This window comes from Taeniopygia guttata, chromosome 2 (genome assembly GCF_048771995.1).
Source record: "Taeniopygia guttata chromosome 2, bTaeGut7.mat, whole genome shotgun sequence".
NCBI lineage: Eukaryota > Metazoa > Chordata > Aves > Passeriformes > Estrildidae > Taeniopygia > Taeniopygia guttata.
This window is the reverse complement of record NC_133026.1, coordinates 12,295,473-12,311,834: the sequence shown is the minus strand read 5'-3', so window position 1 is coordinate 12,311,834 and position 16,362 is coordinate 12,295,473. Positions and strand designations below refer to the sequence as shown.

Here is a 16,362-nt window from a genome sequence, read left to right as displayed (position 1 = left end):
CTAAATTTTATAATTTAGCCTTACATGTTAGCTCAGCACATTACACATCTCTCAGGCAATTCCCCTCTGGCCCCAGGAATCATGAGTTACTGTGGTTTCAAAAAGTGGTGAACAGGGTAAATGGGAACTGATTTTAAAGGATGAAATAATGGCCTAATTCAAGACTGTAGCAGTTTTAAAGGAAATACACTTGAGACATGGGAAAAGGAAGTAATTGATGATATGGAGGTTAAAACTCCAGGTTCTCATGGACGTGAGAGACAATCTGAGAGGAACTTTCAGAGCATTCTTAGCTCAGGTGTGAGATTAGTCATTCATAGTTTTACACAAGCTGTCAGTACAAATAGTGCTGCTCTTGCCTTTCCCAGTGATCCAAACACCGAGTCCATTCCATGTCCTAGCTCATAGAGCCTGTTCAAGAGACTGACCAAATTTGAAGAAAAGCCTGAAGAATCAGGTTAAAAGAGCTCTTAATTCTACCACTTGGTCCCAAGAAAAGCCAGGAAGAAATAGTGACAAGTTATCTGTTAATTGTGCTGTGTAAGAAGATCATGCATCATTGGTGTTTGTGAAGAAGTGTCTTTGCTACATTTGCATTTCTGCAATAAATTTAAATGGGAATAACTCCACTTATGGCACTAGTTATGAATGTTTGGGGTCTTGTCTTCCATATTTTTGGTATATGTGCATTTCAGACATCAAGTCTTGGAAGATTTACTAGCTAGGAACCCAGCACAGCAAGTTCTTTTGCAATTGAAGTGAATTTTTGAGAGACAGGAAAGAAACAGCTGAAGATAAAGCAAAAAACTTACCTGCAATCTCAAAGGAAACAGATATCAAGGGATGTAAAAAAGGACTAATAGGCTAAAAGTTAATTCCCTTGAAATCTCCCTTCTGCCTCTACAGAAACTAATCATTCCTACCAGCTCCTGTCCTTTCAGACATTTAAAAGATACGGCATGTCACCTAAAGCCAGGTATTACTTTTGGTTTTACTGTATGAGTGAGTGAGCAGTGAGATAGTTATTTTATTATTTTACTGTTTTCTTGTTCTATGCTCTTATGTGAGGCCATCTTATGGACACCTTGTTGTAAACTGCAGAGTTTATGGTTTATTCCTCTAGTATGTTTCATACTGAATTTGAAAACTCTGTTGTGGTAGACAAAATTGAATCCAAGGCAGTGAGTAGCCTAGAAATAAAAGAGAAAATTGCAGGAAAAAAATCACATCAGCTCAACCTAAATGTATGGGTAAAGATTTTGAGGATTTACTATCCAAGGAAGTAAATAGAAATGTTGTCCATGACCTTGGGTTCAGTGCTGGCACCCCATAATGTCCCTTCCATTTATCCAGTAGCAAAAGAACCTTCAAAAAACTCTTCTATAGAAAAAACTGTTCAAGGATCTTTGGAATTCACAAATCCATTGGTTAAATTAGTGCTATTAACAGTATTCCTTTATGTGATGTTTTTGTGCATACATGTGTACATTAAATAGCAACTGCTTCCAAATTTCTAGTGATTCCCAGTGTCATTACTGCTATTGGATTCAACCATCTTCATTTAAGCTCTGATTAAAGCACATGAGGGTTCCTTGGATCAGAAGGGATTGATACTGGCAGCCTGGAGATTAAAAGGAAATATTTAATATAAAGATAAATAAATTAACTTCTCACCAGTGTCATCTGAACCTGGCCACAACATAAGAATCTTGTGTGAAGTCTTGTGTTAAGAATCACTGCTTGCTATATCGATTAAATAAGTTCATTTTTGCAGTCAAACTTTTTTCTATAAACAGTATTAGAAAGTTTTTCTTATAACCTTATATAGAATATATCTGTTCCTTGCCTCTTACATGCCATAATTGGCATTTTAATGCACTGCCAGGCTGTAAGGAATTAATGCATGAAATTATGCAACTATATACTGGGATTCATTCTTGTGCTGCAAAATGTGCACATATTCAGTATTAGACCTATTATTAAATCTCTAAAATAAATATTTACATGTACTTCTATATTTTTATCTAGGGGCACTTAAATTTCAATTTTATAGATAGGCATCTGATTACAAGAAAACTGAATAATTCAGTTACTACCATATGTTTTCCCATAGGGTTTAATGGGAGATTACTATTGACTTCAATGGGTGTGTATCAAACCATTAGGAAGGCACATGAAAATTGGATATCTGAGTCAGTTAAATCTGAATTTGACTGAATTTGAATTTCTTTAAACAAAGCTCTCCCATTGAAACCATGTGATTTGGAACCCATTTATATACCAACATATGCACTGGTAGATTTCATGTAATTAAAACCTGTTTGCATAGAAATGTTGTGATCTATATATTTAAACACTGCTAATGGGGCCCAGCTTTAGTTAACATATTGGACAATTTGTCAGATACAAAAGCTGCCTTCTGACTTTGCATTGTATTGATTTCTACTGAATTCTTAGAGAACTACAATTCTGTACTCTGAAAAGAAAATTAGTTCCTTATTTTCTTCTTATTTTTCTTATTATTACTTGGGATCTGTTGTAATTAGATAGATTTCTCATAAAGTAAAGAAACAGGTCTGGGCTACACAGGGTGACTGATCTCAAAAATGGATGCTCCAGACCTCCTGCAGTTCTTTAATCCTCTTGATATTATGCACTGTGATAGAAACTAACATTTTTTTTTATAGCACTACTGTACCAGAAAGCAACTCAGTGGATGTCTCACTCATGAATGAATGGCTGAGATGTCCTTTTTCATGACCACTGATTCATGGATCAAGCTGTCACTGTTGAACTGTGGTGATATTTACTCTCAACAAACACATTCCTGAATAACTGTTGCTATAATTATAGACAGGTAGCTGAAGGCAAAAATTGAATAAAATAATAGCAAGGAAGGGAAAACAAACTAAAACTAAGCCAAGCCAATAAACAAACAAAAATACAAAAATTAACAACAGCCAAAAAAGCAAAGGGAAACAAAAGAATAATTTGCTATAAAGATTATGTACTGAATAATCCCAACAGAATATTGTCATGGTGTTGACGCCAGTCAATGTACCAGTAACTTTTAACATTAAAAAAAATCTTTTGAAAACTGAGCAAAATAGCTAGTTTTTCAAACTCTTTGAGATGTCTCACATATTAGGTTCATTTAATGTCTGGTCCAGTGGGAACCCAATTTCATATGGATTTTCCAAGGGCAAAAATATCTCTTGGTACACTTTATCTTATTTTCAGTGTATTTTTTTGTCTTCATGTCAGCTTTTAAATTGATTTTAATTTCATTATTTCAGCCCATATTTTCTGTTCTCCAGACGTTTTTTTTTTTTCCTTATGAGTCCCTAATTCAGTATTCTTTCACCAGCAGGTACCTGCTTATCATCTCACATAACGGAAGTCTCAAAAAGCTTTCCTGTGATGGAGAATTACCTGCATCATGACTTACATAATTTTAATCAGCTTTCTCTTCACCATCCCAGCATCCACAGAGGCATTTTGCTCCAGCTGTACAAAGTATGAATTGTCCTTTCTTCCTCACTGGCTATCGGTCTGGACCAGCCAAATGGCTTAATCCTGAGCCTATACAATTTGCAAATTAGTATCATATAATATCCCTACAGATTGTTGTCATCACCTCTGTGGTTTGCATGCACTTTTCTGTGTATTACTCATTATACTTTTACAATTCAGGATGCAGAGTCCAGTTTCCCAGGTTTAATGGAGGCAGTAGATACTTAGGAAACACAATCAGTGGAGGCAGAGGATGCAACACCTCTTTTCCTGCTGTAAACATCTGAAATATATTAGTCAGTGCACACAAAAATGCCTGTGCCTCCCCATGGACTACAAAGGGAGTTCACCCACCCAGCCACTGCAGACATTTATACTGTGGACTTCTAAACTGTGTGATGTGTACTCCCTCTTGATGACCACATCCTTGTTTCTGTCAAAAATGTTCAGCAATGAAAAGAGCCAATATCACAATGCAAATAACAAATTATAAAACTCGCCACATGAAGTTTTAGGTTGGAAAAAATCTTCCCAGGAAAGGGGTGGAAACGTATTTGTAACATCAGATGCAAAGATACAGGAAATATTTCTGTGATTAAAAATATTTATCAATGATAGAGCTTCCCATGAAGCAGTTTCTTGTTACTGTCTAAACAAAAATGAGCTAACTAGTCCAGACCCACAGAATGTTCCAAGTTTCTACTCCATATCCTTTTATCACCATAAGACTGTTATGCTGACATTGCAACTGGAGTGAAATAAAGAAATAAAATAACAGAAACTGAAACTACTGTACTGAATACTGGCTCTATTTTTCTTTCTATTTATTCAAGTGGAAAGCTTATATTTAATTGGTAATAATTACCTTTAATTGTTAGATGTCATGAGTATTTTCTATTGCTTGATGCCATAAACACTATTAGAATGAATTCACTGTCTTTCAGGAATATTTTGTGAAAAAAAATTTTTTGCTTTGCTAAGTGTACAGTGATTGTTGTGGTTGAAAGCCCTTCAGATTTCTCATGCCACCTCTCTGCTTTGGAAATGAAGAAACCCATGTAGAGACTCTCTTTAGTTTTAAAACACATATTTTTTAAAAATAGAAATTATTTCCCTGCTCAAAATAAAAGGAAACACGAATAAACATTTTACTTCATGTCTTTTCTTGGAAAAGTTCATTCCCATGCCCAAAAGACTACAAATAGTAATGGTCATCTCACTACAGTGAAAATAGTTAAGCAATATGCAGAAGTAATACATTCTTATTTATAGTAGTACTGAGATAGTAATCATTCCAGCAGTCCAGTAATATTCCAGAAGCACTTATTCTGACAAACTTTTAACTCAAGCTTGAGTTAAAGCAAGTTGCAGCAGTTTTTTCCTTTGTGCAGTTTTACATGCACTCAACTACTCCAGCTGAAAAGTTGTGACCGAAGTTTCCTTTGTCTTTGGAGCTCCAAAACCAGGCAGCATTATCTCAGGGCTGGATTTGATTCACTCCTCTGATGCTGCAATAGGAACTAATAAGGTTGCTCAGTTCTGTAGCAAGAAAACCATGTCAGGGTCATCTATGTGCAATCGAAATAAACAAGGAGTCAGTTGTCGTGCTGAAATTACCTTCCTTGGAGAGAATAAAAACAGGTGTTAAGAGATCAGTAGAACAACATCTTTTAGACACTGCTACAATCTCCTTTGAAAAACTTGTACTGATGGAGCAGCTGAGAGATGTCTCAGAAAGATAAAAAAATCTTACAGATATAAGAAAGGTGAAATGTAAAACAAAGTAACAGAACAGAAGCAATTATTGAAACCACAGTGAAAACCACAAAAACCCCTTAATGTCTACCCCAAAGAATTTATTCTCAGTAAGGTTTTGACCTCACATAAGGGTTTGTCTTTGTATGTAAGAATTCTTACATAGAATAATGGCAGTTACAGCAGCTAATCCAAAAAGGAAAATTCTGGGAGATAATTTTCTGCAACAGGAATTGAAGGATTAAGCACCTTCATTCAGTGAGTGCTGTCAGTGCTCCTGTGAAGCAGAATGGCACATCCTTAGCAAATATGATGGTTGCTATCTGTTTCCCTTTCTGAGCACTCATCTTTGCTGCTTGGGCCTTCATTAATTAAGAATGGACAGCCTAAAATTCACAGCAGTCTCTCTAACAAAGACAAGATGGTCCAAGCAAGATATAAACCAAAATATTCACATGATAGAGAAAATAGTGTGGTTTAATTTATCTGTGGGCCAAGGCACACAAACTTGCATGGCCTGAGCTATTCCCCTAAGTTCAAGCACAACTCTGGCATGCTCAAAAGCAGCACAGTATGGCACTATGTCTCAGCAAATCTCTGCCAGGGGCAGAAAGGAAGAACATCAATAATTTATGACATCAGGAGTCCTTTATCTGATCAAAAAGTGGAAAAAATATTAATGAAAGTAAGAATAGGAAGGTCTTTTACTAGATACATTCAAAGTGCTACTGAACATCTCCAAAATAAAGACAGAGATCTCTAATGACACCTATTGTTTTATCCACTCCAATTTAAATAATATCTAAGACCCTCTTACCAAAATGCTTGACCATCCTAGTTTACCATTAACAATAGAAATAAATCATAGCAACATTAAATATCTCATCAAGACCTTGGCCAACCTATAAAATTACTTTTCTATCCTTTCATTTCCTTGGAATGGAAAGTGGAAAGCTCCCACTCAGTTCCTGTCCACACAATTTCCTCATCCATTCTTGAGAGTCCCTGAGGAACTATAATGGAGCTATGGAGGACTGAAGGCATTGACAGAAACCTGGTTAAGTCTGCTAAAGGTACTTGTCAGCACAGACACATGAAGCAGCACAGAGCTATGTGGTTTTTTGGGCAGGTCAGATAAGGGAGCAATAATAGACTTTGCAGCTGTGTAAAGCAACTACTGTCTTGTAGTTTGACTTTCTCTGGATAAAGTGAAGTCCTGCTTATTACATTAGATTTGCTGTTTCCCTCTCAACACCTTTCTCAAGAGCATCAGGCAAAAAGAAAAAAATAGCACCTCTGAATCAGAGATCTCGGAGAAATAGATTACTGCCCTCCTGGAGAGTCAGGGCAGAAAACACAGAACTATGAGTCTTCTCCAGTCCGTGGCTGAGGTCTCTCACCACTGGCACAAAGTCCACAGAGCATTTGCTCTATAGTAGCAAATATGCAAGGCCACATCTCTGCCTCTGTGACTTTTACACAGCCAGTGGACGGATGCCAGCCAGCAGAGCTCTCTGGAGCACTCCGGCTGCTCATGCAGCTTCACTCTCACCCCACTGACACAATCTGAGAAGGATCTATAAATAACCAAAAGAATTCACCCAGTGCTGAAATAAACACAAGGGGCCAGATTGTATTTGTGTTCCTGTCACAGGAATGTGTTTGGGCCATTGGTGCTCATCTCACAATCAGATTGCAGCAATGTGCAGATGTCTGTAACACACTGACCTAGCACACCATGGAGATAGAAACCAACCACTGTGTCATCTGTCCTTACACTTAGTAAACAAAAAAACCAAAGATATATTCCTTAGTACTTCCTGTTAATGCTGCCTTCTGACCCAGTGTCCCTGAAAATGAGAAGCAACATTTAATTGCCATGGAAACTTTCTCTTCTTACACTTGGATTCATCTACTCTGAAGACCATGCAGCTAAACCATCAGCTTGACCTTCAGTACTTTAGCCAGCAATATACTCTGCCTCCCTAGCTGTTCTTGCACCACTGTTTTGATAAAGAGGATCCAGAGAAAGAATGGCTGACTTTCTTGCAAAGCATCTCTGGATAAAAATAAAAAAAAAATTAGAAAAAGCTTCACATTCCCTCTGTTTAAACAATGCCTTCAGCCACAGAGGGGGTGACATTGCTGAGAACAAGCACAACTATTCAAATTTATAAAGCAAGCATTTGATAGACATGCTGCCTCCTGCACAATAACTTCACTGAACAAGCTGTTAGCTTATCTAGCTTCTGCACTTTGAAGTATACAGTTTGAGAAAGTCAAGCACATACCAGAAGCCCTAGACTTGTTTATTAGCTGGAGAAATTGCAGTTTCACACTGAAAAGACCTAAAAATGTGACAGCTCATTTTATTTGCTCAGCTTTTGCTGATTGACAGAAGCGAGAGTGAGCACTAATTCACCATGCAGTTATGAGGACACCAGCAGAGAGTGATGAATTTCTAAGAATCATCCTTCTTAGGTCCTGTTACATAATCTTACTCTTTGCTGTATTCACAGTTGACATCCTACAACACTTAATCCTACAGAAGATGTCACCTAACATGGATTCATTGTGCACATTAGTTGAAGAGATCTGTGCATGAGAAACTTGTCTCCCTATATTTAGTCCTGGAGCTGATCTTGATGCCACCAGAAATTATTTTGTCAAGTAAATCAGTCATTCAGATATTACTGGCATTTCCAGCTAGACAGAATAATTCACCAAAAAAAAAAAAAGTGGAATAAACAAGTTAAAGGTCTATTTAGAAAAGGCTTCAAAGTCACCCAGAAGCTACTACCTTAAGTAAGGAAAAGAAGGAATGACCCCAAGACAGACCTTAGATGATCCTGACCTAGGAAGGAAGATGTTTTTTTTGATAACGCTCTGTGCCAAAACCAGCACGCACAAGATATAGCCCTCACTTCAGATAAAAAGACAGTTATACTATTTAACAAAATAGGAATGATGGAATTCAATAGCATTGCCAGATCACACTTATTTTGTTTTTTAAACTTGAAATAGTTTGCAATGTTTGCTAATTTTTGAACTTCATGAAGTCTGCTTTTTTAATAGAGCTGTAGCTCAATTCCTTACAAAACTTAAACACTGATTTTTCTTAAAAAAAACCTGACTGCAAACATTATAGAAGTACTCATACTGAAAGGCAGAAATTATGTCTGCTAAGATCATCAGGAATACTTAAAAGGATTTACAAACATAACAAATAAGTTTATAAACAGAAAGAGCATTTATTTACTATTTCTTCAAAAATGTCATCCCTTATCATCTATACAATATTAATTTATAGTATTTTAGAAAATACAATGGAAAACAGTCATGACTATATTGTGACATAGATCTTATTTGCAATGCACCATTTAACAGAATTCAATATGAGCTGATAATTTGAGTTGATTTTAACATTTCTCCTATTTGGCATGGAAAAAGACAGGAATACCTTTATTTTAACTACAGCAGTCAAGAAAACATTCTTATTTTGTGATGAAAATACAGGTGTACAGATGATTAGAGCCATGCACATCCACAAGTCAGCAAGTAGAAGAGAAAACTTGGAAATGCCTTGTATTGTTTCATGCAATGACATAGATTTTCGAAAGTTTGATGTTCTTTTCCCATGCAGAACAATTTCAATTTCAATTCACCACATACTGTTTGTGATTATTTCAAAGTATTCTGATTATTCCATATTATTGGTTAAATGAGAATTGCATGTGTAATAGGCTACTTCCAGCTGTCTAGTATTAGCCCGGTAATGAAAGTACATTACTGAGCCAAGTAGAAATCCATTGACAAATTTCCATTGATAATAAGAGGTCTGCAGCTAAAGTATCTTATAGAAGAGAAAAATAAGTCCTGTTGTGGACTAACCCAAAGTTTTTGCCAGTGTGACAAGAGATAAACATCACTGTAACACCAGGAGATGCTTACTAGAATGAACACAGGCAACACCCAACCTTAGATAAATCTTTAAAACATCATGTGTTTTAAACATACTACTTCTGTAGTTTCAGTAAATATATGGAAAATGAATTATTTTAGGTAACTCCACAGACAAATCATTAGAATCTAATCTGCTATAATAACTATATTAAAAGAACAAGAAACTGACAATTTTGAACAGTATCAATTTTATTTTTCTTGAGCATGTTACACAGTGCTTTCAGCATACTTGCAGATGTGTAAGTATCATTAGCTACACAGAACAAGTCAAGAACTATCTAAACTACAGGGGTTTATGCAATCCAAAGATTTTGTTAACTATTCCATGGTTGATGATGTCACTACAGAGCATCTTACCTAGGGAGTCAGTTAAGCAGGAAATCGAGAATGTTTCAACTTAAACAACCCTTCGTCAAGGGCTGCCCTGCTCAGAAGTTCTGTTTAATGAACTTGTAAACTGCACTATAAAGTTAAAGGAAAATCTGACTGCTCACTTTCCATGTTTATACCTTCTTTAGGAAACATCTGCTCACCATTCTGCTGCTTCTGCGTCCCTTCCCCCACACATTTTCTTTGCCCTGCTACTATTATTTCTTACATTCAGGCATTTCTTGTTTCAGGGGTTGAAGGTATAGGCAATCTTCTAGTCTTTAAAAACTGGCATTTCTGGGTTTCACTGAGGTCACCTAAGCAATGAAGGAACTAACAACTGTTTGCTGGATTGTAACTGGCAAAATGATTTTTTTCCCCAGGGGGTAGAGTTGTGACCTGATTACATGGTGGGGCCAGAAGGGAGCTCTTTTTGAAGGTTTTACCCTTCTTGCAGCTGTGCCAGCACATGTACACAATCCTGAGCTATTAGCCTGATGGAAAATGCAGTTTGAAAGCTCCATGCAAGTCTGACTGCTACAAAGCTGACATTTTATTAACAAGTGTTGTATTTGTGACTTGTGCAGCCCCAACTTTACTCTGGAATTTAAAAGGTCACTGCAGACACCAAATAAGGCTTCAAACCTTTAAGACCTGCTGTGAAGGACAGCTGGCAGGGCACACAGAACTCTGCCACAGGGTGATAAAAGAATGAAGGGAATATTTCAGCAGAGACCTGTCACTAATTAACACAAAATTGATTTACTTGAAAGATAGATATATTTGGAAATGGTAAGAGCCCCAGAAAGAATGTTTGGCCATCAGTTGTGCAAGCAACTTGCTAAGTCAGAAACACACAAGTCGTGCCTTGGAAAGCATTGGAAGCAGCGAGGCCGAGGATCTCCAGTCTTGGAGACATTAATGTGTGGGATTGGATGGTTATTTCACACCAACTGCAGAAAATCTGCTGCTTATGGTGGACCAACCCCTGATTTGCAACTTTCAAAATGAGAGGAGCAGCACTTTCTGAGCATCATGCCCAAAACCTGCACTTTTCTGCCCCAATCTCCAGGTGCTGTGGAACACCAGCACTTTGAAACAGCAATAGCAGGGATTTTAATGCAGGGGATTACAAATATGATGTACTAGAAAAAGCATTTATCCTACATTTGGATCCATGCACATGACAGTACAGTTGCACTTCCAGCAAGGTTCAGGGGTGTGCAGGATCTGAAGGGAGAGGTATAAAAATAAAATTCTGACTGACTTTTTTTCTCATTCAAGTATATTTTTTCTTGGTTTTTTGATTGCAGAAAGTTTTAATATACCTGGAACTCTGATCTCTGTGGCTTTTTTTTTTTCTTGTATGAATGTAAAGTAGACCAGGGCTGAAGATTTTCTGCTAATACAGAATAGTCTCCCAAGGTTCTTAGCCAAATGACACCTGATAAAAAGCTGACAAACTGAAGGCCATGGAAAATCCTGCACATATTTTCTGCCTGGGATACAGGGAGAGCACACAAATATGAATAATTAATCATTATAATTTGAAGGTGCTTCTTTGAGGGTTACCTTTACAAGGGACCACAGGGAATTCTTCTTGAAAGAAGACCAAGATGATCAACACTGAGTCAAAAATGTCTCGTGATGAATTAAATATATTTAAACTCTGTTGTAACATAGAGACAGCTCATTGTGCATTCCTTCATGGAACACTGCATCCCATGTCAGCAAATCTTAAACTGTCTTTCCTCTGTGAAGCCACCAAGAACATCACGTGTGGCCTCTGTGTTGAATCATATTCTCCTAAATAACTCCAGTACAGTGCTTTAATAGGCACCAGCAGAAAGCAGTGCCCACATCTCAATTAAATACAGCTTGGGGAACATCCATCCCAGGATACTGATGTACAGCACCAAGCCTGCTCAGTAAAGCAGCAAATTGCCAGGAGGTGGCCAGGCAGTAAGATGTGTCTGCCAGCCACATCATTCACGCTTGCAAATGACCAAAGCCTTGCAGGAGATGGCAGACAATGGTTTCAAAGTGTCCTGATGCACTGCCCAGCCCATCTTCAGAGCTACTGGAAAGCACATGCAGGTTCTCCAGGAAGGCATCTGAGACCGTGAAACAGACATGGTGCTTATCAAGGTGCTGACTGAATGGATTTCATTGTGTTAACTGAGAATCCATCTGCTTTTGCCAGATGTTAAATAATTAACCTCATCTCAGCCTGACATAATGTATCCTTAATAAATACTTTTTTTCTTTTTTTCTTTTTTTTTTTTTTTTTTTTTTTCTGAAGACTCTTGTGTATGTTAACACAATTAACCCAGAGCCAAGAAATAGCTGTGAGCCATTCCACATGGCACCATGCCTTGTTCCCATGGGAGGATGAGTATCAGGTCCACCTCTCACAGTGAGGTTATCTTGGCAATTTTTGTGTCACTGAGTTTACCTGAAATCCATTTGGTCCAAAACCACAGCAAAGGGTGGCGAATCTAAAACACAGTAGCAGCACTTCAGATCTTATACAATGCCAGGACTGCTCATTCTACAGAATAATTCAGTGAAGCCTTTGGATGCCGAGATGTCATCCAACAGAGAAAATCCACTGGAGTGTTGCAGAACTCTGGAGCTGCTGCTCCGCTGGAAGCCATGGGAAAGAAAATGTCAAAAATTTCAATGTCATCTTAAAACACATTGTAACAAAGAAATTCACCAGTAACAAAATCTAGACAAAGTATCAACCTTCTGGGTCCCCGGAATAACACAGAGGGAACGTGAGTGGCAACATGAGATTGACCTTTTGTCTGCTTTCCTTTTACAAATCTCAAATTCAAAACACATTCTATACAGTATAATAGAACCTCAGAAGGACTAATGTATAGCCTATAGGACTGAAAAGGGGAGCAGAGAAGTGGGCAGAGTCAGAATGGTTTTCTTTGTAATTGCCTACTGCAGCTGGAATGAAACATTCTACTTAAATTATACTTTATTCTGTGGGGTGTTTTTCTCAGTTTCAAAAGTGCAGAGAAACTGCTGAAATGAAACATTCAGACTCCACTCAGTGTTAAATGACTGAAGATGATATGCTTCCATGTAGTACAGTATCTCATTAAATCAGGGTCTAATCAAGCCATAAATGAAACATGTCAAGGCACTGGCTGGCCAAGCTCTCATTAGTGCCCGACCTCCATTTCAGACAAACTCCACAAAGACTGACTTTCAAAGTGGGAATACTTTTGTTTCATGAGGAATGCAGAGGTGAACAGTGTGCAGTTATGCTAGAGGGTTACTTCAGTGTGCTCAAGAAGGGTTTGAAGTTTAATTCTGCACAATGCACTGTTACATCAGAGCACTTTCAATGCAGATTAATTTAAGAGAAATTGAAAATACCAGTGAATCTACATCATCTTACCCATTGATCTGTGTTCTGCAGAACCAGTGTTTGACTCCAGTAGCCATCAGCCTTTGACTCTGAACCTAGATGTGATGTCAGCTCTGCTGCTTTGAGGCCATATTCTGCTCCATATTTGACAGTACATTTAGAACCAACATGTTGAAGCAACTGAGCATAGTAAACCCATTTGTAACAACTCCACAGTTCTTCACAGATTCATTTCATTTCTTCTGAAACATGGGGGTTTTTACCTCTTAGCAGTGCCAAAGCCAAAGGAGGATACATAGAGGACACAAAAATCTTTCCAGCATGCCTCTGTTTCAAGGGTGAGAAAAAAGATATGGACAAATTTGTCATGACTAAGAATAAATATAAACTAATTCCATATTTCTTTGCAAATGAACCTTGATAGAAATATTCAGCACCTTCCATCTCTTGGCCACTGTCTCCGAATGACAGAACTCCCACTAAGATCTTTTACAAATTTAATCAGAGGATGGAATACAATTCTGATGCAGATAGCAACAAAATCCAGCATCTTGGAAAGGAGGGCAGGGTTGAGAAATAAAGCCCAAAAACTCTTATAAATATTATCATGAGAGCTATAAATGTTCAGATAAGTAGGCATGTCATCAATCCTTAGCATCTCTTCCAAAACCCACAAATAATAGTATAATAAATGCTGGTAAAAATTATATTAATAAAAAGAAAAGTGTAAGAATTTCAGTAAGCATTCTGGAGAGCTGCAGGACTGAAATGACCCTTTTGCAATGTTGGAAAGTTTTCTAAAAAGAAATGTGTAAGGCTCATAAGCAGAGAGCTTAACTCCCAGCATTACAGAAGTCAGTGGGAGTTCTGCCACTGACTTAACAGATCATATTTTTCTAAGTGACTGGAAGGGAGGAGAGCATGTAGCAGAGTTCACATTTGGAAGAAATGAAAGGAGTGTTGAATTTGCTGGAAGATGTCCTGGAAGAGTAAGGTTGCAAACATGAAGCATATGTGAAATTTGAATCAAAGTGGCTCCTCACGTGCAGAAAGCTAAGCCCTGCACCAAGTGCTCATGGAATTGAGATATTGAATGTTCCTAAAGAGAGGTCATATGTGTGAGTCTGCTCTGAGGACACCCCATAACCACATCTGTCACTTCTTATATTTCATTAAGAGACAGCTATTATATTCATCTTGGCATCAATAATAAACCATAACAGAATATCTTTCTTTTTTTTCCATTTCAACTTTTTAGGCTCTTTCTCTTTATTAAACTTCTCTACATCTCCCTCTGGAAGTTAGAATATTCACATTAAAATTAGAATTCAATAAATGTTATGGTAGGTTAATTTAATGCACAGAAATTCTTCTTATGGTTTGTGGCAAAAAGTTGTAAAATTTTTCTGTCACTTAGATCTTTGCTTTACTGGTACCACTACCTTGTGAAAGTAACCGTTTTTATTATTAAATGTGTTGGAGCTTCTTCCCTCAAAATTACAAAACTTCAAAACAAGTATTCCTAGAGTACAACCAAATTCACTCTTTCTGCAGTACCTTTTCAAGACAGATTATTAAAAACAAATTAAAACAGGATGAAGTGCACTAGTGGAGATTGTCCTTGCTAGTTCTAAAAACTGAAGCAATCACACAAAATGACAGAAGTCTAAAGAATGAAAAAGAGATAACATATATATTTTTTTCCATTTCCAGAGCTTGTTTATGTTTTTATAGAAAGTCACAAGTTACAAAGTCTCCCAAACTTCCAAGAGGAATTATCTGAATATAAGCCAATATTAATTATACATTTCAGTCTTGGGAAGTGGGAGAAGCCAATCAAAGCAATATAATTCTGTTTCAGTTACTGAAGTATGTGCCTGACTCCAAGTATGAGAACTGGGGTTCAGTGTATGTTTCAGGTCCATGGGATCAGCTGCATACCAAGAACCTTAATTTCAGCAAGTACTGCCCATACGCCTGCCATAAATACTGCTTCGCTTCTGCTGCTATGCATCAGGACAGCTGCAGGTGTTTAGAATTGCACGGGAGATGTGGGAAACACACACACAGAAAAACGTGCACTTCTCCCCATTTAAGGAAACAAAACCACCCTTATAGATGTCCACTGCTGTATCAGCAACAATACGTGCCAGCCAACACTATTGCTTTTTTATCTCAGCTGCACTTTTATCATGTTTGAGCACTGCCTCTCGCCATCACAGCACTCCTCCTGCTGTTTACCCCTTTGCCCTATCTTCATTCTCCCCGTGGAAGTGCAATAAATGCGTAATGCCAGTGGTATTTCAGCCAGCCGAGCCGGCAATCGCTCCCTGCCGCTGCCATTTCACCTTTGCCTCAGCGCCCTGGAATCCGCCGCCTCCCGCTCCCCGTTCCCAGGCTGCGCCCCCGCCGCCGCCCGGAGGGGACAGGGACCGCACTTGTCCCCAGTGACATCACCGTGACGCCGAGCACGCTGCTGGCTCTCACCGCATGTCATTTGTTGCAGTGGTGCTGCAAACCGGACTACAACACTTCTCGGTAACACTGAGAGTCCTCACCACGTTTTCTAACTTTGGCAAAAAGGGCTGAATCTTCCATTTCTCCCATCTCCTCCCTCCCCCTGCCGAGTTATGTCACTGAGCAAGTGACACAGGAGCCACATGTGACAACTGACATCCTATTCAGATGGTCTGAAGAGGGTCTTTATGCAAAGGAAAAATCCCACAAAGTAAAATGTTCCACAAGATTGTTTCAGACATTCAGTTTATCTCTGTTTCATTGGAATGCTATTTGCAGAAAAGGCTGAATCTACAAAGCTCCTCCAAGTGCTAGCCTTGCTAACTCCTGTGATTTTATCAGGAGTCTTGTGATACTTGTCCTGCTAAAGCCTCGCTGTAGCATGGAAAATATTAGAGAACTCAGTATTCCATGATTAAACGAATCAAAGTCAGGCTTCACTTCTAGGAAGAAAATCCACAATACATAGACCCTACAGCTTAAAAAGCTAAATTCCTCAATCTGTGTGGGAGAAGTTTGAGGCAATTTAAGAGATTTATGTTTGCTACTGACATTTTAGCACATACCCTGGGTTCGTGGCTCTAGTATATAAGATGGTCCTGCTATAAGGGCATAGGACAGCAGCAGAACCCAGATCCAGATAGATGTAAAATTTCAGATATTCCCAAGGCTGGTTTGGGCCTCACAAATGCTGTAAAGCTGTCTGTCAGCAGAGCAAGGAGGACAAAGCCCAGTCCAGCTCACAGGCATGAAAAAGCTCAGCAATCGCTCACTTCCCCATGTGATAGGGAAAATGGGAGGAGGAAACACAGTCATGGTGTTGTATCACTCTCCCCCTTATCCCAGGAGGAGGAGGA

At 38.3% G+C, this 16,362-nt stretch overlaps 1 long non-coding RNA gene across 1 annotated transcript; it reads right to left on the bottom strand.

The window, feature by feature from the left end:
- Nucleotides 1-8,495: 8,495 nt before the first annotated feature.
- On the bottom strand, nucleotides 8,496-15,610 carry LOC140682582 (uncharacterized). Its single transcript, XR_012054433.1, has 2 exons — nucleotides 13,019-15,610; nucleotides 8,496-12,246 (listed from the first exon to the last, which is right to left on the bottom strand). It is a non-coding gene; the product is annotated as an uncharacterized lncRNA (long non-coding RNA).
- Between the last annotated feature and the right edge of the window lie 752 nt (nucleotides 15,611-16,362).